This window comes from Nothobranchius furzeri, chromosome 14 (assembly GCF_043380555.1).
Source record: "Nothobranchius furzeri strain GRZ-AD chromosome 14, NfurGRZ-RIMD1, whole genome shotgun sequence".
Taxonomy (NCBI): Eukaryota; Metazoa; Chordata; class Actinopteri; order Cyprinodontiformes; family Nothobranchiidae; genus Nothobranchius; species Nothobranchius furzeri.
This window is the reverse complement of record NC_091754.1, coordinates 30,239,019-30,261,019: the sequence shown is the minus strand read 5'-3', so window position 1 is coordinate 30,261,019 and position 22,001 is coordinate 30,239,019. Positions and strand designations below refer to the sequence as shown.

The window sequence follows — 22,001 nt, the reverse complement described above, 5'->3', positions numbered from 1 at the left end:
TGACTGCATTCCTATTCATCGCTCTAATAAGATCATAAACTTTGCAGAAGACACTACTCTTGTAGGACTTATCCATAACAATGATGATGCAGCATACAGAGATGAGGTTCAGCCATTTATCAGAATGGTGTGATGACCACAACCTCTCTCTTAACATCAAGAAGACCAAGGAGATGGTTATTGACTTCTGAAGGAGTAAGGATGCCCCCCGCCCTCTCTGCATTAAAGGAGCTGAGGTGGAGAGAGTTCCCTCCTTTAAGTTTCTCGGGATTTACATCTCTGAGGATCTATCATGGACAATCAATACCACTGCCTTGGTCAAAAAACCACAACAGCGGCTGCACTTCCTGAGGGTCCTGAAGTGGAATAGGCTGCAGACCAACCTCTTGGTGTCTTTCTACCGAGCAATCATTGAGAGCGTGATGACTTACGCTATCCCTGTGTGATACGCGGGGTGCAAAGTAGCTGACAAAAACAGATACCAGAAGGTCATCAGAGCAGTGGAAAAGGTGATTGGATGTACCCTCCCCTCCTTGGACACCATCGCCTTGCAGAGGTGTCTCACTAGAGCCAGGACCATCTCCAGGAACATTTACCACCCAAACCACTACCTTGTTGCCATGCTGCCCTCTGGGAAAAGGTTCAGATCCCTCAGCTGCAGGACCAACAGACTGAGGAACAGTTTCTTCCCTGGACTGTTAGAACCCTGAATGGACAGAAAAATCAACTACATTGATACTATTTATTGTATTTTTTAATGTCTTTGTTTTTATTGCATGGTGCATATTGTACTTGTTTTGGCTATTTTGTTTAGCATTTTTAGTGGAAACCTAATGTGAAGCGCTAGGAAATTTTGTTGAATGGACAATCATTTAATGACAATAAAGGATATCTACACTGCTCATATGTTTCATTTTGAAAATAACTTTTAGATTGAATTGTATTAGAATTTGAGTTAATAAATGTATGCTCTGTGAATAATATATCAAAAATCAAACATAACTGATCTCCTTGTGATTAACCCATGAACTCAGTTGTGATGATTTTCCCACAGAAAACTAGCTTAGCAATCTAGACCAAAACAAACGGATGGTTTAGCCACACGCTATCTGAGCCGCCAGCCCTGGCCAGGGGGCTGGTCAATCACAGCACTCTATCAGTTTGATTTGCATCTTCTTCGATCATGTATGGAGAACTACCCAATTCACTGACATCCCTAGTGGTCCAATCACAGCGCTCTATTGGTTTGGTAGGCCAATCGTAGTGCTTTATTAGTCAGGTGGGTAGGATGTTAGTGCGACTGAGCAAAACTAAGATGGTGGCGGCTCTGTAACGGTCCAATCATAGAACTCTGTTGGTGGGCGGGATGTTACTGATAAAACGATGGTGATGTCTCATTTGAAACGGCTTTGGCATCAACTTTGGACTATTTAGACTTCGGCTTTTCTCTGAGTCAAGAGCAGATAGAGGTACTGTTTATTTAGAAAAAGGATGTATTTTCATCTGCTTTGACGGAGTATGGTGGACTGCCTCGCTGATTGACACCTGTAGCGGTGAGTATGTCACGTTGTTTGTTATTCAATAGAATGCAGACTGTTTGAAAGGCAGTGGATCCCGCCCAACGACAGAGAGCCATCAATGGACCGTGGCCACATTATGTATTCACATATACCGTAAATCCGCTAATACAGGCCCAGGCCTGTATTTGACTCAAGCTCATCAAGCTCCAGGCCTTTATTGGAAGGAGGGCCAGAATTAGAGGCAGACCTCTATTTCTATTTGAGCAAAATGAACTAATGGTTCGCTGGAGTTTTTGACAATTAAAATTGCGCCCACATTTTCAAAGTTAAACACATTTCTTTTAACAACGGTAGTTTCTGCTTCAGCCCTCTCCCCCTCCCCCTGCGCAGCGGCCGCAAACTCACTGATGCGCCTGCAGCCTCTCGGAGTTCCTGCTGCTCTAAACATTAAAATAATAATTTCATTTTCTGTTCCTCACTTCTGATTACCTTCAATGGTGTCTGTTTGTTGCAACCACCAGGTACAAAAACTAACTTGTTTTTATTTTGACTATTTTTCTGTCCTGTCTGTTTATTATCTTCCTGCATCTCCTCTCAATCCTAAAGAGAAACTGCTACCTGGGTTCATATATATTCACCTCATGAGTTACCTTTGAACTGCAGTTCTAAAAGATCTACCGACCGCAAAAACAGCGGAGTGCTCGCTGCTTGGTGGCCGCATCAGTGATCGGTGCGTCACCGGATGACAAGGTGATGTGCCCCGCTCCACAGCGAAACGCATCAGGCGCAAATAAAAGACAGAAAACATTAAAGGAAATGAACTGACATGAACGATCGCGTGTTAAATTAGTTTTTGAGGTGGCGACACCTGATTTGATAATGTTACTGTGGCCGTGCTCAGGACGCAGATCTACCGACCGCAAAAACAGCGGAGTGCTCCCTGCTTGGCGGCCGCATCAGTGATCAGTGCGTCACCGGATGACAAGGTGACGTGGCCCGCTCCAAAGCGAAACGCATCAGGCGCAAATAAAAGACAGAAAACATTAAAGGAAATGAACCGACATGAACGATCGCGTGTCAGTACCGACGCTCTGGCACAGCGCGTTGCCCCCCCGAGCGCAGGAGCTTGTCACCTGCTGACAGCAGGCTGCTGTCTTTTCCGAGGGCTGCATCTTGCTGGTCATTATCACGTGACAGCGACTAGTCGATGACAGGCATAAAAGTCACTATAGTGAAGTCGACTAGTTTCATACAACCCCTATTGCTCCCCAGTGTTCTGCAGCGCACGTTCTCTTTGAACTTGATATCAAATTTTCACCTCCTCTTCGTCTCTGCATGGTTAAAGTTACCCTCGCGGTCTATCACTGGCAAATCAAAAGTGAGACGATGACACAACCGCCCCCTGTACATGCCTGTTACCACATTCCACCCGGCCACAATAAGAGACCGGCCATTATTCACCTCCGCAGACTCCGACACCGGCCAAAATATGAGACCCGGCCGTTAATTGAATACAGGCCTGTATTAGAGTATTTACAGTATATAGGATGGCTTGCCAGGCTAACATAAAGCAGCTTTACTCTGAAATACGTACATTCAGAGAGTTGTAGCCAAAGTGAAATAAGAGGAAGTTTAATTTTCACTTCTCTGCTCCCCTAAATCAGCCACAACCAACATCACGCAGCTGTAAGATAAAAAAAGAAGGAAAATCACATTTTATTATATAAAAGTATAAGTTGTTTTTACCTGAAATCTGGGTCTTTTTTCACAGCTGGAAATATGCATATAAGTGAAAGGTCACCATTTTTATCAGTCTGTAATGCAGAAAAGAAATCTGAAGTGATTTCTTTTATGTGTTGAGTTCATTTCTCCAAGTAGAATAAAAGAAAAATTTTGTTTTGTTTGAAAATTCGGCTGATTTCAGCCCATTTGTCATTCATTCATTCATTCATTCAGTCATTGTGTCCCTAGCCAGTAGCTTCTTCTTGGCACCATATTTGGACCATATTTCTGTTCACAGAACGTCTGACAGATTCAAGGCTTTGCTGAAACAGTTTTTCTCAACAATGAAAAAGGTGACTTCCTGTTCATAAGATATTTTCACAGTTTCACAAGTTTAACATAGCTCAGCTGCAGCTGCAGATCTGACTGTTTAGATCAGCATCCCTCCAAGCGATGGAAGAAATTTACATCAATGTTGAATATCCAAAACCCATCTCACAAACTCCTGCAGAACATCAAGGTAAGAGAGATGTCGAAAGTAATTTATATCCATTTGAAGCAGAATTGATCGCATTCACATTTATTTGCATAGGATCAACCAGCTCTAAGAAGATGCACCATGTGGGTGTCCTTATGGGACTCCTGAATGTTTTACTGCTGATTGGACTCATCGTCCTTGGTGTCCGCTGTGAGTCTGGTTGATATAAATTAATTAGTCCTCGAAGCTCAAAGATGGACAAAGCAAACATTGAGAAGTTTTTTGACATGTCAGTAAAATGTCTTGGAATGTTTCAGCTCATGATTTGACATCAGACTTCTCTACCATCCACGACAATCTGACTGAAAGTCTTCAAGCCAGTAATGACCAACTTGACTTCATGACTGAAGAGAGAAATGTGCTGAACACAAACCTGACTGAAATGAGCAAAGAGCTCAACAGACTTCAAGTATTGCTCAAAGAAAGTGAGTGTCATGCTTCATTAAAACACTCATTAGTGGGTTGATAGGGCCCACACATTATTTTTTAATATTTGACAAAGACCATCGACAGAATTGTCCTGTTTTTTTTTTCATATTTATTGCATTTTTCCACAGTCAATAGAGGAAGTGAAATAGTACGATTTTAGGATGAATTCTTTTTCATAGAGATTGGATGTCCTAGAGGATGGACAGTGTTCACTGGTTCTTGTTACCTCTTATCTACAAAATCTGGTTCCTGGGATGAAGGCAGAGAGGATTGCAGGAACCAAGGAGCTGATCTGGCAGTGATTGAAAATGATGATGAACAGGTGAGACATCTCTTATTTGTGTCTATAAATCAAATGTGTTACTCTCTTCTTGATTTATTGTTTAAATTATACAAAAACTAGTTATCCACGCTGGTGATTCATCTTACTAGTAATGTCTACATGCTTCAGTCAGCAACAGTCAAAGTTACAGACCTGTGTCTCTGCAAATTGTATTTACTGTCTCAAAAGCTGTTTAAGAACTACTCCTGTAGAGTTGAAATATTTTCAAAAGGAGAAGCACATTTATCGCACGCACAACTTAATGCACAAAATTCCACAAAATGGGAGGTTCCCTACCATCGCCATCTTGGCCATGTCACGCCCAGACAATCTACAAATGGGAAAAGAGATGGAGCTGAGAGTGGGGTTGTGAAGGTGGGAGAAAATAATTGACACCCATAAACTGAACCAATATAGCTACAACTAGCTAACCAAAGCTATGCGGAGCTTGGAACCAGCTAACCTGAAGTTAACAGAAGTTGTCAAGCGCCTATAGCCAAAAAAATGTGGTTGAGTGACTCAGAAGTGAAGCACAAATCAACTCAAAGAGCTGCGGATTTTCTGTGGTCTCGGGAGAGCCCCATGAGATGGGAGGACCTGTCCGCCTGCATCTAGCAGCTGTTCCCGGTCAGGAGACAAGAGAAGCTGGGAGCTCGCCATGACATGGTAACTTGAAGCTAACAGAGGTTTTAGCAAGAAAAATGTGGCTGAGTGACTCCAAAGTGAAGCAGCAACTCAAAGAGCTGTTTCTGCGGTCTCCCTCAGAGAGCTCCAGTGTCAACCAGCGCAAGTACAACCTTGTATGGGAGCCAGATGACCGCACAGCTCGGCTGAGACATGAGTGGATGGCTGCCTGCGGCTAGCACATCGGCCTGGCAGCTTTTCCCAGCCGGGAGACGGGAGAAGCGGGAGCTTGCCTCGCTTGACTCGCTTGACTGCCTCTGTGAGGCCGGAGCGGCATATTCATGGATCTCTGATCACTGCAGAAGGAAGAGAAACTTATACTCGACAAACGTCCCTTCTGCAGCGGCGGCCACACAGATATTTGACTGCGGTGGACTATTTTTATTTTACTATTAAATAATAAAATATTTATTATATTTTTATCTATTATGTTTATTAATATTGAGACTTTTTGTGTTCTACTTTTTTTATGTCTACTCTGTATGGAAGAGGATTAGAGCCACTGACAAGACAAGAAAAAAAGAAAAGAAAGAGAATTCGTACTTTTTTCTCAAAATTCTGACTTTTAATCTCAGAATTTTTGACAGGGAATTCTGGGAAAAAAGTCAGAAATCTCATTCTTTTCTTTTTTTCAGTTGCCCTAATCCTCTTCTGTACCTTTGACTTTACAGAGGGAACTGACCTTTTTCTGTTCAGTGAAAGGCTGCTTCTCCCCAAGATAAGAACTAACAGACTTAAAAACTCCTTTGTCCCACACGCCATCAGACTGTATAACTCCTCTCTGGAGGGGAGAGGGAGGAGAAACAGGAGGACAAAGGAGGGGGGGACACCAAAGCTGTAGTGACTCTTCACTTCACTGTGCAATACCTCTATGCAAGTACCTTTGTTAAACAGTTAAATTGGTTTAATGGTCAACGGTGCTAAGGACTTTGATATCTGGAAGGTGCAATTCAATTGTATTTTTATATTTATTTCTATTTTTTATTATTATATAACATTTTCTGACGTTCTGTAACTTCTGTCGGTGTTGTGCTGCTTTTTTTGGAAACCGAATTTCCCGAAGGAACTCGCCCGAGGGATTAATAAAGTTCTATCTTATCTTATCTCTTTAATACAAATTTTCTTTTCGTGAGAAAAATTCAACATCCAACTCCCCTGAACTTCTTCACACAATCTATCTATCTATCTATCTGTCTATCTATCTATCTATCTATCTATCTATCTATCTATCTATCTATCTATCTATCTATCTATCTATCTATCTATCTATCTATCTATCTATCTATCTATCTATCTATCTATCTATCTATCTATCTATCTATCTATCTATCTATCAATCTTTCTATCTATCTATCTATCTATCTATCTATCTATCTATCTATCTATCTATCTATCTATCTATCTATCTATCTATCTATCTATCTATCTATCTATCTATCTATCTATCTATCTATCTATCTATCTATCCATCTATCTATCTATCTATCTATCTATCTATCTATCTATCTATCTATCATCGATCTATCTATCTATCTATCTGTCTGTCTGTCTGTCTGTCTGTCTGTCTGTCTGACTGTCTGTCAGCAGTAAAGAGTTACAGCTGCATGTCACACAGGAACTTTTAATTATAATTAATGTAAATGTTTTAAATTCCATCTAGGGGTGGGTAATATCATGTCATTCATAATATTACCAGTTATTATTTCCTGCCAAGAAAAAAAATCCATCATGTTGGGCTAACGTCATTGATGTAGTTGCATCCACTGTGCTGTTGTGGGTCATCAGCATGAAGTTTTTTGAAGTTATCAAAGCAAACATGGCTGGAATCAGTTTTACTGTAATCTGTTTCTCTGAGTTTGTGTGTGCTGCTGTAATGAGTGGATGTCCCCACTGTGGCACTAATAACATGTACTCTATTCTATTATATTCATTCATATCAGCCAGTAGGGAAAAACACATTTGAGGAATTTTGGCCTTTCCAGGCTTCCATACCAGTTACCTGGTTATGGACAGTGTTGGGCAAGTTACTTCAAAGCTGTAATGCTTTATTTATTACTTGCTACCCTCATTTTAAAGAAATTCATTACATTACAACATTACAGATTTTAAAATGTAAGGCATTACACTACTTTTGCATTACTTTAAGTTACATTCACCAATACAACTTCAATATGAATCTGGTAATGTGACGCTCAGTGAGCTCATGACATATATGTGGAAAGTGATGTCTGAGCTAGGATTGCTGTTAAAAACAGTCAGGGTAACACTTTACAATATGGTACGCAAAATTGTGATTCGTTACTTGGGAACGACTTAGGGGGTAATGAGTAATGAAGCAGGAAATAATAGGTAGTTAACCAGTAGTTACTGGTGAAAATGCTCATCAGTTTTGTTTCATGGTCTAATATGTAGTTAGCCAGTACTTACTAGTAAACACCCAGCAGACTTATTCAGAGACGAATAGGCAGTTATCTATTTGTGCTTTGTTCCTAGGGAATGACTTAAAGGGAACTGAATAATGAAGCAGGGAAGAACATGTCGTTTTAGAGTGTTTTTACATGTTGATTTCAAAGTTTATAAATGTAAAAGTAAATTTTTGTGAACTTTTCTGATTATTTCAAAAAGTACCCTAAACATTGAACATTTGTTAGTGATTGATTTGAGCCAGGTAAAACTGTAACCTGCAGGATTTTGGTCACCCATCTCTGGAAAATTACCACACACAAGATGAAAGAAAATAATGTGCAAATGAACTCAATGTATTTATGGTAAATGACCATGTAACAACATATAAGTAATGGTTAAGTATTGAGTAAGTACATATTCATTCCTCAGTAGGTACTTGGGAGGAGGCTTCACTTTAAGGATAGACAAAAGCAGTAGGTAATGGTTAAGTACCCACTAGGTACAAATTTGTTCTTCAGTAGGTTCTTGGGAGGAGGTTTAACTTTCCATCATCTTGAGACGGGCAGATGCCAACGATGGACGACAAAGTGACAGACAAGTGAAATCAAGATGAAACAACAGTTTTTAGGAATTGTCTGGGCTTGACAGAACCTGTGACACGGTCAAAATGACGGTGGTGGCCACCTCCCATTTTGGCTTAAAAACTTGTAATTGGAGCCTATGGAAACGAAATGTCCAGTATATATGTCGATGGTTTAGACCATCGACATATAAATATTGGACAATGGGTTTCCATAGACTCCAATAACCGTTTTTGAGGGTAAATGGGAGGTGGCCACCACAGCCTTTTTGACCGTGTCACAGGTTCCGTCAAGCCCAGACAATTCCACAAAAGGGAAGAGAGGCGGAGCTGAGGGTGGGGCTGTAAGGCTGGGATCAACTGACGACACCCGGCCAAACTAGCTACAAGCTAACCTGAAGCTAACCCAAAGCTAACGCGGAGGTGGGAGCTAAGCTAACGGAGGTAGCAACCTAGCTACAACCGGAGTTAACTGTGCACAACACCAGAGCTTCGGAGTCAGAGATACGCAGGGCTGACCGCTGGGTAAAACCGGGTGGAACGCAGAGGTCTCTGAGACCTCCACAAGCCAGCAGCCGCACAGCAGACAAGCGCCGCTGCGATCTGAGATGCGCAGAGCTGCCGCTGGGGAGAACCGGGTGGAAAGGTTTCCATCCCAGAGTTCCACAAGCCGGCAGCCCTGCAGCAGACAGGAGCCGCAATCAGACAGAGATGCACCAAGCTGCGGGGAGGGGAGAACCACAAGCCGGCAGCCCGCGCAGCAGACAGAATCCGCGATAAGACAGAGATGCCCCGAGCTGCGGGGAGGAGAGAACCGGGTGGAAAACAGAGGTCTCCCGTGGGTCTCCCGAGAGCTCCACAAGCTGATAGTCGGAACCCAGCTCCACCAACATGTTATATTTCAACCCATTTTCTAAAGTGCAGCATTATGTTAAATGCACTGGGTTTTACCATATTACATTTAAATTTCATGGTTAAACAGTACATGTTAAAATCTAAGCTCAGCTCGGCAGTGACCTATAATATATAAATATAATTTTACTTACCGAAAAAAATGAAGTGGAGACTCCTTGGACGCTCTATTAGTGCAATTAATGCCACAGCAAGTCATTTTGTCCAACAATTGCACAAATAATATCCAAAAAAGAATACACAAACACAGAGACTCAAAATGCCAGAACAGTTTCCAGGCCAGACCGAGGCTCTACTGAGGCCTTTCACGTGACTCTGTGGTCACGTGAGTCTGATGCTCATTAATTATACAGAATTTTAGGCTTTTAATACACTTAAACAGAAGAGTGAGAAAAAAAATTCACTCCCCTCAGAGTTGTCATGAGTGTAAACTTGATAATTTAAACCAAAAACATGTTTTGGAACCAGGCTGTAAACATGTTTATTTCTGCTGTGAAATTGGTATTTTTAACATGGGAGTCAATGAGGATTTGCTCGCTTCTGACACCAGCCCCTAGTGGATGAGGGTGGAACTGCAATTTTTGGTACTTCCGGGATTGCTTCAATTTTTGAGCCGTATTGTGGGGGCCTGGTTTAGACACAAGTTGTAATCAGAGTAATGCATTTGTTTTTGGCCCCCTTTTCTAAGACTAAACTTTCTGATATTATTTTAGGCAAAGAGTGGGAAACTAAAGGCATCAATCACTACTGTCACTGTGTATTTTTTTTTTCCTTTTAGCAGCACATCACTCACCATTGACCAAAGCTGCATGCATTTGCTGCCTATTCAGATAGAAAGCAAGTCAATGTGAATCTGCACCGAGAATAATCAGTCACAAACCAGTGTGAAGTGTGGGAAATAGATTAAAACTACGTATGTTGTACTAAATGTATGGAGCTGAACAGATTTTTTTAGGTGTTTTGATTTCAAACTAAATGAACTGATTTTTTAATAATATTTCACAGGCATTTCTTTCCACTGTCAACAAGAACGATGCTTGGATTGGTTTGACTGATAAAGAAACTGAGGGGCTCTGGCAGTGGGTGGATGGATCTCCTCTGCATCTTCAGTACGTTTTTGCTTTTATACTCTGTGCTGAAAACAATTCATTATTTACTGTGTAAAATAAATATTGACATGTACAAAATGCTCTAAACAAAAATGCTTTCAATTCAGTGTCAAACATGACCTCTGAATTATCTATTCTGATGACTCCAATTGCTTTAGCCCTCCCACTGTCCTAATGGGTGTGACCCCGTGAGGAAAGTTGACCACTGAGCAGGGCTGATGGTTTATCCCTTGGGTCCACGTGGCAGGGGTGAGGAGTGAGCACCACCTCACCCCTGCCATGTGGATCTCAAGGGATAAACCATCAATCCTGCTCAATGGTCAACTTTCCTCGCGGGGTCACCCATAAAGACAGTGGGAGAGTTAACACTTGTAGCCTATAAGCATTTGTTTTGTCATTTTGTTGTTAAAAAAAAAACAACGTATGCAATATTTTCTCTGCTCTAAAACATTGTAGGTACTGGTTAGAAAACCAGCCAGATAATGGTGGAAGTAGGCTCCAACGGTGGGGTGAGGAGGACTGTGCACATACATCTAATCCCAAGGCGTTTTGGAATGATTTGTCCTGTTCAGCTTCTAAGATGTGGATTTGTGAAAAACTAGTGGCCTAAGATGTTTGAAACATTTTGAAAAAGCTCTATAGTTTGGGTCAGTATTTCTTTATTTCGTCTGACAATAACTGTAGCCAAGACACTATTCTTAACATAATTGTTTTTATGATATTGTGATTTAACTGTGATCATCCCATTCCATTTTCTTTACACAGAGTAACAGAGATTTGGTTTAACCTTTTTGCTGACATGTTTCGACTACAGCTGTTGCCTTCGTCAGAGCATCGTCGAATTTGGTGACGCCACTTCCATCTCTGTCTATCTTCATCATTGTGATCATCCTGGTTTGGTTCATTTCATGAATTTATACTTCACTCAGTTTGTTATAAACTTGGTCCGTCATTTTCCGAATATCAGTTAAGTTCAATTGTACATCTTAAAGTCTTCAACACGTTTCCTGCCGATCCCAGATTCTTGCATTTTGTTAAGCAACTACAGAAAATCACTAGATGAATGGTTACATGAAATGCTTACATTAGTCTGTTTATCTTCTCTAAAAGAGTTTCTAAAACCCATAGCCTGAAGGTTGACAGCAGAGTGTCTATAACACAAAAATATTGGTTTCCAAAAATCATCCATCCTTTTTATTTTTGCTGCAGAGGCTGAAAACGGTAACAAAAATTGTCCACTTTTTACCTGATTGCAAATTCGGATGTGAAAGCAGATAATTTGTTGTGTAAATGATGCAACTGTGATTGTTGATAACTGCAGAAAATACATTATAAAATGAGGAATAAATGCCAGTTGAGATTATGCACAGCCTGTCTGGTTTCAATTTCAATTCAATTCAATTCAAAAATACTTTATTAATCCCAAAGGGAAATTGATTTTATGTTTCTGTGGGCCTTTTCACACCTGCAGTATGTAGATTTATTTGGACATATCATGTATAGATCTTCTCAGTGGCCTAGAGGTAGAGTATCTGCCCTGAGATTCAGAGATTGAGGTTCAAATCCCACTTGGGTCATTCGAAAGACTTCTAAGAAAATGAGACCCAATGCCTCCATACTTGACACTCACTTTAAAGGGGTTGGGTTGGGGGATTAAACCACCAAATAGTTTCCGAGCACAGCTGCAGCTCACTGCTCCTAGAACTGCACTTTTCTGGACTGAGATGTCTGTTTTTCCTGGGATCTGCTTTAGCCACGCCTCCAGTTTGGGGGTTACTGCCCCGATGACCACGGCACCACCGGTCTCTTCACTCTACAGGCATTCTCAAGTTCTTCTTTGAGGCCCTGGTACTTCTCTAGTTTCACCTGTTCCTTTTTCCTGATGTTCTCATCACTTGAAGCGTAAGAAAGCCATGTAATGACCAAGGTCATCACACTGCCCAGCCATCTTCATCAGTGTGCTAAAGGTCAACTGTGTGGTTTCCAAATCAGAACAAAAGCTCTGTTAATGACCTCGCCTTCTGGGAAACCGTCGTAACAAAGTTCCTCTCCTGCTCCTGCAAGTCACAACATGGCTCCTTCAGAAGATAGAACTCTTATCCTTAACGAAAAATCATATTCTTTCTATTCTATTTTTCTCATGTTACAGATTAATTACAGTCACAGAGCAATGAATGTTTTATCTAAAGTGAATTTAATAAGACTTGATTGCTTGACAGTAATAATTAATCAAAATGACTGTTTATAGTTTAAATGTGTTCTTTTGGATCTTAAATACACCAAACAAATCTACCTGAAGAGTTAACGATGATTTTTTTTAATCAGTCAAGTCACATATTAATATCAGGATATTAACAATGACAGATGTACCACATTTAGATCCCACAGTAATTACTCCTTTATGGGTCTCTTTGCAACAGATGTGATGTCAGACAACACTGGTAATGCCCCCTATGTTTTTCCTGGTCTCTGATTGGTCCAACACAGATCTTAAAAGATAGACATGCTCTCTTCTGGAGTTCCAGCCCAAATGCTAAATGAACACCTCTTGTGAGATTAAACCAGATCCCACTATAGAGCTCCGCACGTCACGTGACTCTCAGAGAGTAGACGCCATGTTGGCAGGCAACAAAGGTAAACAAAATGAACGGAATCGGCTCGGATTTTACTCTGTCGGAGTTTACTTCACATTTTAAAACAGAAGAAATCATTTTATATAGTCAGAAATTAAATAGATTAAACATTTCCGACCCTTTCCATGCTCCTGGCATACTTTTTAAAAACACCAGAAGCTGTCGGAGTGGACCTGGCCAGGGAACGCCTTGGGATTTCCCCGGAGGAGCTGGCCCAAGTAGCTGGGGAGAGGGAAGTCCCTCTCGACTTAGGCTACTGCCCCTGCGACCCGACTCCACATAAGCGGATGAAAATGCATAGTGGCACAGTGGTTAGCACTGTTGCCTCACAGCATGAAGGTTGCAGGTTCGAAACTCGGCTCGGCTGCGGCCTTTCTGCGTGGAGTTGCGTGTTCTCCCCATGCATGCGTGGGTTTCCTCCGGGTACTACGGTTTCCCCCACAGATCACAACATGCCCTGTAGGTTATAAATTGTAAGTCGCTTTGGATAAAAGTGTCTGCTAAATGAATAAACATAAACATAAAATGGATGGATGGACAAATACATGTGAGAAGTGCAGCTCAGAAAGGTTTCCTCTCTCTCTCTGCTGTGATTTCATTTACAGATGTAGGAGGACATTGAAACAAAATGAAGGGGCCTGTGCACACTGTTGTGATTTTGAGTTAGAATTAATTGAATAATGGTAGATTGTATTTTATTTTGGTTCAGCCAAGGTGAGTAGATAGATCTGAAAAGGTGGAAATTAATAAACACCTGGAATGAGGATGTTTTCATTGCAATAGAAGGTTTTCAAACTAATTAGAATCAGGGGTTCAGGAAACTTGACATCTTTATTTCATTGGCATGTAAATAGACATGAAGTGTAGACTTTTATTAAAGCTCATTTAATCGTGTTTTTATGCGTTTACTTTTGCTTGAAACTTTTTTTTAAAAGCCTACATTGTTCACGGAGCATTGGCAATTAAGGTCAAGAATAATCTGAATGAGACTCGAACCCGCAGCCTCGCACTCGACAGCACAGGGTCCTTTTCTTGGCCTTTTTAAAATTTGGATGTTCCATCTAAATAAAGGAGGAATCGACTGGATGAGGAGCTGCAGGAAAACTAGGTTTAAAGTTCATACAAAATCTGAGCAACTGCTGATCAGTTACAGATTATCTTATTTTTCATTAATGTTATGATTAGTTTACGTGACGTGCTGTCCTGTCTTATGTGAAATAAACAACATAAGAAAAAAACACTCAGATTTTCTAGGTAGCCAAAAGCTAAATGACAAACCCAGTTATTGGATGGATTATCTATAAGTGAAGATAAAACTAATCAGAGCCCAAACATGCACGAACGTGATGATAAACAACATGGCTGAATAAACAATTAAACGTGGTTATTAATGCACTCGGGATGGTGTTCATTTAAAAAATTGCTTAAATACATGTACATATTAGTTAACAGCAGCGTAATGCAACGGCACGCTAGCTAAAACAACGTTGACATTTCACGACATTACGGTAAAAACTAAATCCTGTACCGTCTTAACCCCCCTAAACGAGCTGTCATGCTTTTAATTTTTTTAAGTTTTTTTTATTACAAATAAAAAGTATAAAAGATAGTTACTTCTCACCTCACAGATCTCGGAGCGCAGCAATGGCGGATCGCTTGGACAGGCTGTGACAATCCAGCTCTCTGATTCGTCGGCAAAAATGTCAGTCTCAAAAAAATGGAACAAATATGGCCATTTGATTGGGGCAGTTCTTGTTGTTACATTTGTGCCATAAGGTAGACCAATCAAATAGCCGTATTTGTTCCATTTTCGAGAAACAGACTGTGGTAGACCAATCAAATGGCCGTATTTGTTCCATTTTTTGAGACTGACATTTTTGCCGACGAATCAGAGAACTGCATTGTCACAGCCTGTCCGAGCGATCCGCCATTGCTGCGCTCCGAGATCTGAGAAGTGAGAAGTAACTATCTTTTATACTTTTTCTTTGTAATAAAAATTAAAACCATTACAGCTCATTTAGGGGGATTAAGACGGTACAGGATTTAGTTTTTACCGTAATGTCGTGAAATGTCAACGTTGTTTTTGCTAGCGTGGTGCTGCATTACGCTGCTGTTAACTAATATGTACATGTATTTAAGCAATTTTTTAAATGAACACCATCCCCATTGTATTAATAACCACGTTTAAGTGTTTATTCAACCATGTTGTTTATCATTACGATCGTGCATGTTTGGGCTCTGATTAGTTTTATCTTCACTTATAGAAAATCCATCCAATAACTGGGTTTGCTAATTAGCTTTTGGCTACCTAGAAAATGTGAGTGTTTTTTTCTTATGTTGTTTATTTCACAAAAGATAATTGACCTAAGATAATAAGATTGAGTTCAGATGGCGCTCGTGCGGGTGCATGCAGCGAGCTGCTCGTCCTTTTTATGCAATGGAACCGTTTTATTGGCGTTTTATGTATTTTTTTTGTCTCTGATGCTTTTTTTTGAATGGTGTGGCTTCTCTGGTGACTTATGATCGAGCTGCGCTGCTGAGGCTTTGTCCTCCCGTTGATGTAGTGGGTGCTGCGTGCTGGAAACCTCACGGATGGCGTTGTTGTTTGGACTGCCCGTGTGCTCTCTTCCCCCAAGCCGTGATGTGTCGGCCCTCTGTCCGCCCCAGCTCGAGAAGGAAGCATTGGAGAAGAAGGGGAAAGAGAGGTAGCCGGCGCGTGAGACGTCGGGCTGGACTTCCTGAATCCCTGAAGAAGCGGCTGGTCCGTTTCGGCCCAGCTTGTGACCCGGTGGTTCCGAGACGTCTCTGCACCCTGCCTTGTGAACTTGGCCGGCTCTGAGGGTGAGTTGGCACCGCGCCACGGCCAATCGGCTCGAGGACCTCGCCAGAGTGGGGTTTGCTGGGAGAATCTACGCTCGGTTACGGGCTCAAAGCTGGAGGAGACGGTGCCCGTGCGCGATCCTGGTGCCGCAGACCCGGTCTGTGCTGAACAAAACTTTTATTCTTCGGGATTCTTTTTATTCAGCATGACTTAAGTTTTCTGTGCATCTGTGAGTCCTGGATCCTGTTTGGTGACTCAAGCGCCCTGCTGGAGCTGGTACCACCTGGCTGCTCCTGTTTTAATATCCCTAGATCGCGGGGCAGAGGTGGAGGGCTGGTTGTTGTTTTAAAATCCAGCTTTCCTTGTAAACAGCTTACACCCACCATGTCATTTTCTTCTTTTGAACTATGCTTATTTGAACTGTGCATCTCCCCCCGCCTGCTCGTTGTGCTAATTTATCACCCTCCAAAGACTGACTCTAACTTCCTTAACGATTTCTATGATCTTGTGGCAGACTGCATCCTAAAATATGACTATGTCCTATTTTTTGGTGATTTTAACATCCATATCTGCTGTCCTGACAATGTGCTTGCTAAAGGATTTTTTAATTTGCTAGATTCATTCAATTTAACTCAATGGGTATCATCCCCAACTCATGCCAGGGGTCACACCCTGGACCTGGTTCTCTCTTTTGGTCTCCTTGTCATGAACCTTGTGACTTCGCCTCCTTTGATCTCTGACCACTCTCCTATACTCTGTGATGTTACGTTGCCCTGTCCCTGTGTGTGAAGCTCCCGCTACTAGGTTCAGAGCCCTGGATGCAGAAACTGATGCAAAGTTTGTGGACTGTATGTCTGTAAGGTTAGAGACCTTTAACGCAGATCCATCTAACATTGATCATTACTCAACACTTTGATTTACTTTACAACACTTTGATGTACTTTATAATCAGGTCCTGGACGTGGTTGCCCCTCTCAAGCGTTGCAAGTCTCGACCTAGGAGGGAGCCTTGGCTCTCTGATGTCACACGGGCTTGTAGGCGGGCGTGTAGAGCCTCTGAGAGAAAGTGGAAAAAGGATGGCCTACAGGTCTCGCGTGAGTTGTTCAGAGCATCACTGGTTGCTTATCAGGATGCTGTGAGGGTTGCCAGAACGGCCTATTTTGCAGACATCATTGAAACAAACTCCAAGAATCACAAGATTCTCTACAAAACACTAAACTCTGTTCTGGTGTATCAGGAGCCTAGCTCCATGTCTCCTACAGCTGCTGGAAACTGCAGATCTTCACAAATTCTTTGTTGATAAAGTATCAGGCATTAGAGCAGCTATATCTGGTAACTCTGTTGACTCTGTTCCAGTTCCTCCATCACCACCCACCCTGAGCTCCCTCAATACCGTCTCTTATTCTGAGCTGAGTAAGCTTGTTGCGAGGCAGAAGCCATCTGGCTCTCCACTTGACGTTCTGCCGCCTCGTCTCTGGAAGGCTGCCTTTCCGTGTCTTGGCCCTTCACTTGGTCAGATTATCAATGGGAGCCTCAGCACAGGTGTGGTCCCAGCTGCTTTGAAAGCAGCAGTTATTCGGCCGACCCTGAAGAAACCTGGTGCTGATGTCTCTGTGATCGAAAATTACAGGCCTATCTCTAACCTGCCTTTTACATCGAAACTGCTTGAGAAAGTCGTTTATCAGCAGCTGCCTGATGTTTGATGATTTGATTTCCAGCCTCCTTCAGACCAGCTCGTCCACCCACAGCGTCTGTGGAGCCCAGTGATGGAGAGCTGGTCCAGGCGGTAGCTGACCAAGGGCAACGTAAGTGACAGAAATGTGTTCATTTCATATTTTGTTGGTGACAGTCAGATGTGAACAGATGTTGACTCATTTCTCATTTTTCCCTACTTCATAAAAACTTGTGTAACGACAGATGAACTGGAAGTGTCAGTAAGTTTGCGTTCAGTTACACTTTGCTTGGTTGTTGGTAACTCACAAGTAGCAACCCGCTGCCTCTAACTAGTCTCCATCACTGATGTCATGGTCTGTAGATGTATCCTTTTTCTGTCTTGCCTAATCACCCTCCCAAACACACCTGGTGCTCATTAATCATCAGATCCTCGTCCGCTCTCCTCGTCTCTCTAGCTGCTTCCTGCTTTGGCTTGTGGTGTCTGTCCAGCTCACAGTTCAACTGAATTGTTTTCCGATATATACTTGCATCATTGCTGAATGACTTATTTAGTTGTTTATTAAATTTTTCATAGCAATGATTCGTTATTTTGTTGTGAACTACTTTAATGGATCACCAGGTCACCTGAATTTCTACACAGTGTCTTTCTGAAAATCTTAAAACAATCAGACACCCAAATAAATTTCTGTAAACTGCTCATTTTCAGGTGTCAGTAAAAGCTGAAGCTGATTTTCTCATCTAATCACGCAGGAACGTCGGCCAGTGCCATGTACTTCCAGGCGTTCCTGATTGATGGACAGGTCAGGTGGAACGAGGACCGCGCAGCAGCAGCTGAGGGACACGAGGCGCCTCTGCTGTCCTACAGTGGCCACCTCAGGCACGCCCTTAACCAGAAGAGCCAAAGGGTGCTTGGTCATCAGATGGTTAAGGACTTCACCAAGCCTGCTGCTTACACAGGTAGAGGAACAGAGAAACACACGTTTTATTTACTCATGATTTTTAATGACACTGCACCAATACTTCAATCCAATCCAATTTTATTTATAAAGTGCATTCACAAGGCATTACAACCAAACAAGGCGCTGTACACTAAAAATGTTTGTTAATTAAACCGGCGTTATACAAACATGTCGAACACAGATAAAAGATAAAAAGGAAATACAAAAAAATTCCCCAAACTAACAAACTTTGCTAAGAAGGGGCTTTGAACCGTTTACATTTCCGCAAAATCTCAGGTGAGCTCATCGGGGTGGAGTACCTGTTCCAGCAGACAGGCCGCGTGCTTGAGGACGTCAGCGTGGACCCTGACGCTCCGGATGAGGCTGCTGCCGTCACCGACCTGGACGAGGTGGACGAGGGCATCCTTGAGGTCCCGTCCACCAGCACATCAGGAGCAGCCCGGTCAGGGGATCCAGCTGTCGCACCCGGGTCTGAGCCATCACGTCCTGCCGCCCCTCCCGAGGTCCCTGGAAGCCAGACTCCTGAAGGAAAACACTCCTCTGATTCAGAGGTCTTTGATCCCCCTCTGCTAATCATTTCACAGCTGACCCACCTAATTTTATTTTTTCACGTATTCAGAGATAGTTCAGAAATGTGACTTCTTTTTCCCATTTTCTTTGTTTCTCAGGAGGAGATCCAGAGTCCAGGTGGCCAGCCAGGATACCAGCATGTCCTGAAGCTGGCTCAGGCCCTGGTGGAGCTCAGGAGTCTCCAGGGACTGTCTGACAGCAGGGTAGACAGACTCATCGCGCTTTGGCAACGCGTGCCAGAGCGTGACAAACAACGGATCGTCTAACCTAGCAGATACCGGGAGAGGAAACCAAAGGAGCGGTTGAAGGCAGCGAAGGGGACTTTTGAACAATCAAATGACTGGGTTCTGAGCATCCAAAGCTGGATTTTGTTTCAACTGTGAAATATCCTTCGAGCTGTGATATATATGATAAAATAATCTTTCACCATAACCTCAGCTGGCAGTTAAAAAAAAAGTTGTGCTATGTTCTGTGGTTTCATAGACAGCGTTTGTGTGGCTTTTCTAGGATCTAGGATTTATAAATTATAGCAGTCTGACCGCGACCTCTGGTGGTTAGTCAACTCAATTACAGTTTATTTTGTTCTTTTTTCCACCTACAATCCACGTGAATAAGCCCTTACTCTTCGGGTAATTAAAAGAGGGCAAACAGCTGTTATGCGTGTTATTCAACTGATATAGTAAAACAAGCAGGTTTGTTGATAATGGACCAGACAGATCGTGTGTGTACTGTTTAAGAGTGCTGAGAAGTTGGTCAGCGGGACTAAAACCAACGAATACCATAAACATTCAGTGTAACACAACGAGTTAGGTATTGTTTATCACGTGTGCAGTGTTTTCATAGCGTTTCTGAGTTAAACACATTTATCCTCAACGTTTTAGTCGGCGCTTCCGCTTGGTCCGCCCACTTCTCCCATTATACAGCTGGGTCTCTTGATTGACACACCATAAGTTAGTACACAGCCCAATCATTGAGTAGGGAAAACGGCTCAGGAATCACTCATTCATCGTGTTAGCTCGCTAACACATACACTAAAATTGGAACGATACAGAGAAGATTAGCATGGCCCCTGGTGCAAGGATGACACGCAAATTCGTGAAGCGTTCCTCATTTTTTTTAAATAACATAACCCTAACCCTAAATGTCACTGGTATGAAGCAGTTAGGGGGGTGTCCTCCTGCTCAGTTCCAACATTTGACCAATCAAATGACTGGGTTGTTCCAATTTAGAGAAGCATGGGTTTTCAGCATCTAATCAGAGAGCTGGATTGTTTAAACTCTGAAATAGATCCTCTTTCACTCTGAGCTGGCATTCCTCCTCTACTGCACTGACTGAGACGTACAATTGTTACTTAAAAACAAAACAATTAGACTTTTAACATATTAAAAAACAGTTTGTTGTCTTACGAGCAATGTTTAAGATATGGTAGTATTTTCTGCTGAACTAACGAGGAGGAGAGTAGTGTGAAATGATCTTTCACCGCGTCCCAGTTGGCACAAAGTTCTCTGTTTTCTGTATTCTGCGTGTAAAAGCATGTTTTTAACTGGTATTTACATGTTTATGTTCTTTGTTTAATGTTATATCATACTGATCTGCTCATTGGGAAAATTATTCCACAATTGTACATCCGATGCCTGTACAGTACTCTCACCATTCATTTTCACTCTGTAGACTTCCAGAACAAGTCAGAGACCTGTCATCTGCAGAAAGACTCAGACGACTCTGCAGTCGTCGGGCTTATGAGAGATGGTCAAGAGTACAGAGAGCTGGTGGACCACTTTGTGGCATTGTGTGGGGACACTCACGTAATCTTGAATGTGAACAAAACAAATGAGATGATTTAGAAAGAAACAGGAATAGCTCAACATGCATTATTGGGGAGTAGGGGGAGGTGGTGGAAGATTACAAATACCTCGGTGTTCATCTGGACAACAGACTGGACTGGAGACACAAGCGTGAAGCCATCTACAAGAAGGGACAGAGTAGACTTTATATCCTGAATAATATTTTAGATCCTTCAAGGTCTGCAGCAAGAGGCTGCAGATCTTTTACAGGTCTGTTGAGATCTCTTGGGCCACCAGCTGTTGGGGCAGCAGCATCAGAGCCAGCAGGGACCTAAAACCTAAAAAGGCTCAACAACCTGACATAAAAGGCTGGTTCTGTTCTGAAGACGACTGAGAACCACGGGAAATGATGGTGCAAAGAAGGATTTTTCATAAAATCAATAACATTATAGACACACTGAGCATCCTCTTCATGCAACAAGCATCTTCAGAGCTACTGTAATACAGGAGATCCTTCCTGCCCACAGGCTTCAGCATCTTTAACCACTCAGATTTCTAACTGAGCTCAATATTATTACTAGTATTTATTTTAATGACTGCTTTGAAGAATTAGTTAAGACAACATAACTTCCTTCTGGGATTAATAAAGTATTTTTGGACTTTAGACAGAGAACATTAGTTCTGTGGAGTCGATGAAGAAACCCAATAATGAACCGGTGACACTGCTGAACTCAAACATATTTGTGATGTTCTCTAACGTGTAATAAATGTGGCTTGTATAAAATCCGCTCCACCGCCTGCTGCTCAGCAGCAGAGAGTTTCTCCTCACACGTGTGACGAGGTTTTCGCTCCACGTTTGCTGGGCTGTTTACCTGTGAACCACACCTGGTTTGTTGTTGGGATTTTTGTCCTGTCACACTATTTCTAACCTTCTTTGTCCTCAGTGGTTTATTAATTTCCTCATCCAAGCTTCTGTTTTCCTGTAAACTCCTCCAAAGATGTGCTATCTACACCTGAAAAGGACGGGAGATTGGATGCGTCAAGGAGCTGAGGGACCAAGCTCTTTTCTTCAGTAAATCAATGATCCGACAAGAATACCAACAATCTAAATGTTTTAAACAACAACCTGCTGTACACATGGACATGTAAAGAAAGGAACTTCACAATAAAAGCTCACTGCAAGAATTTAAACACTTTTATTTGAAGTAATGAGCTCCAAAGATAATTAAGAGAATGCTTCTGCCTAGGTCGACTTCATTCATAGAGGAAGGTAGCAGAGGCTACTGCTGCAGCTGCTGCTGGCGTGCGGGCTCCACCATCAAAGACAGCCCGCCTGCA

The 22,001-nt window shown here is 42.2% G+C and overlaps 1 long non-coding RNA gene and 1 other non-coding gene across 2 annotated transcripts; both read left to right on the top strand.

Moving 5' to 3' along the window:
* Positions 1 to 3,843: 3,843 nt before the first annotated feature.
* LOC107389451 (uncharacterized) lies at positions 3,844 to 10,888 on the top strand. The gene is made up of 4 exons (XR_011516204.1): positions 3,844 to 3,930; positions 4,038 to 4,531; positions 10,119 to 10,222; positions 10,679 to 10,888. It is a non-coding gene; the product is annotated as an uncharacterized lncRNA (long non-coding RNA).
* Positions 10,889 to 19,887: 8,999 nt separating this feature from the next.
* LOC129165006 (U6 spliceosomal RNA) lies at positions 19,888 to 19,994 on the top strand. Its single transcript, XR_008564480.1, has one exon. It is a non-coding gene; the product is annotated as a U6 spliceosomal RNA (small nuclear RNA).
* Positions 19,995 to 22,001: the final 2,007 nt, after the last annotated feature.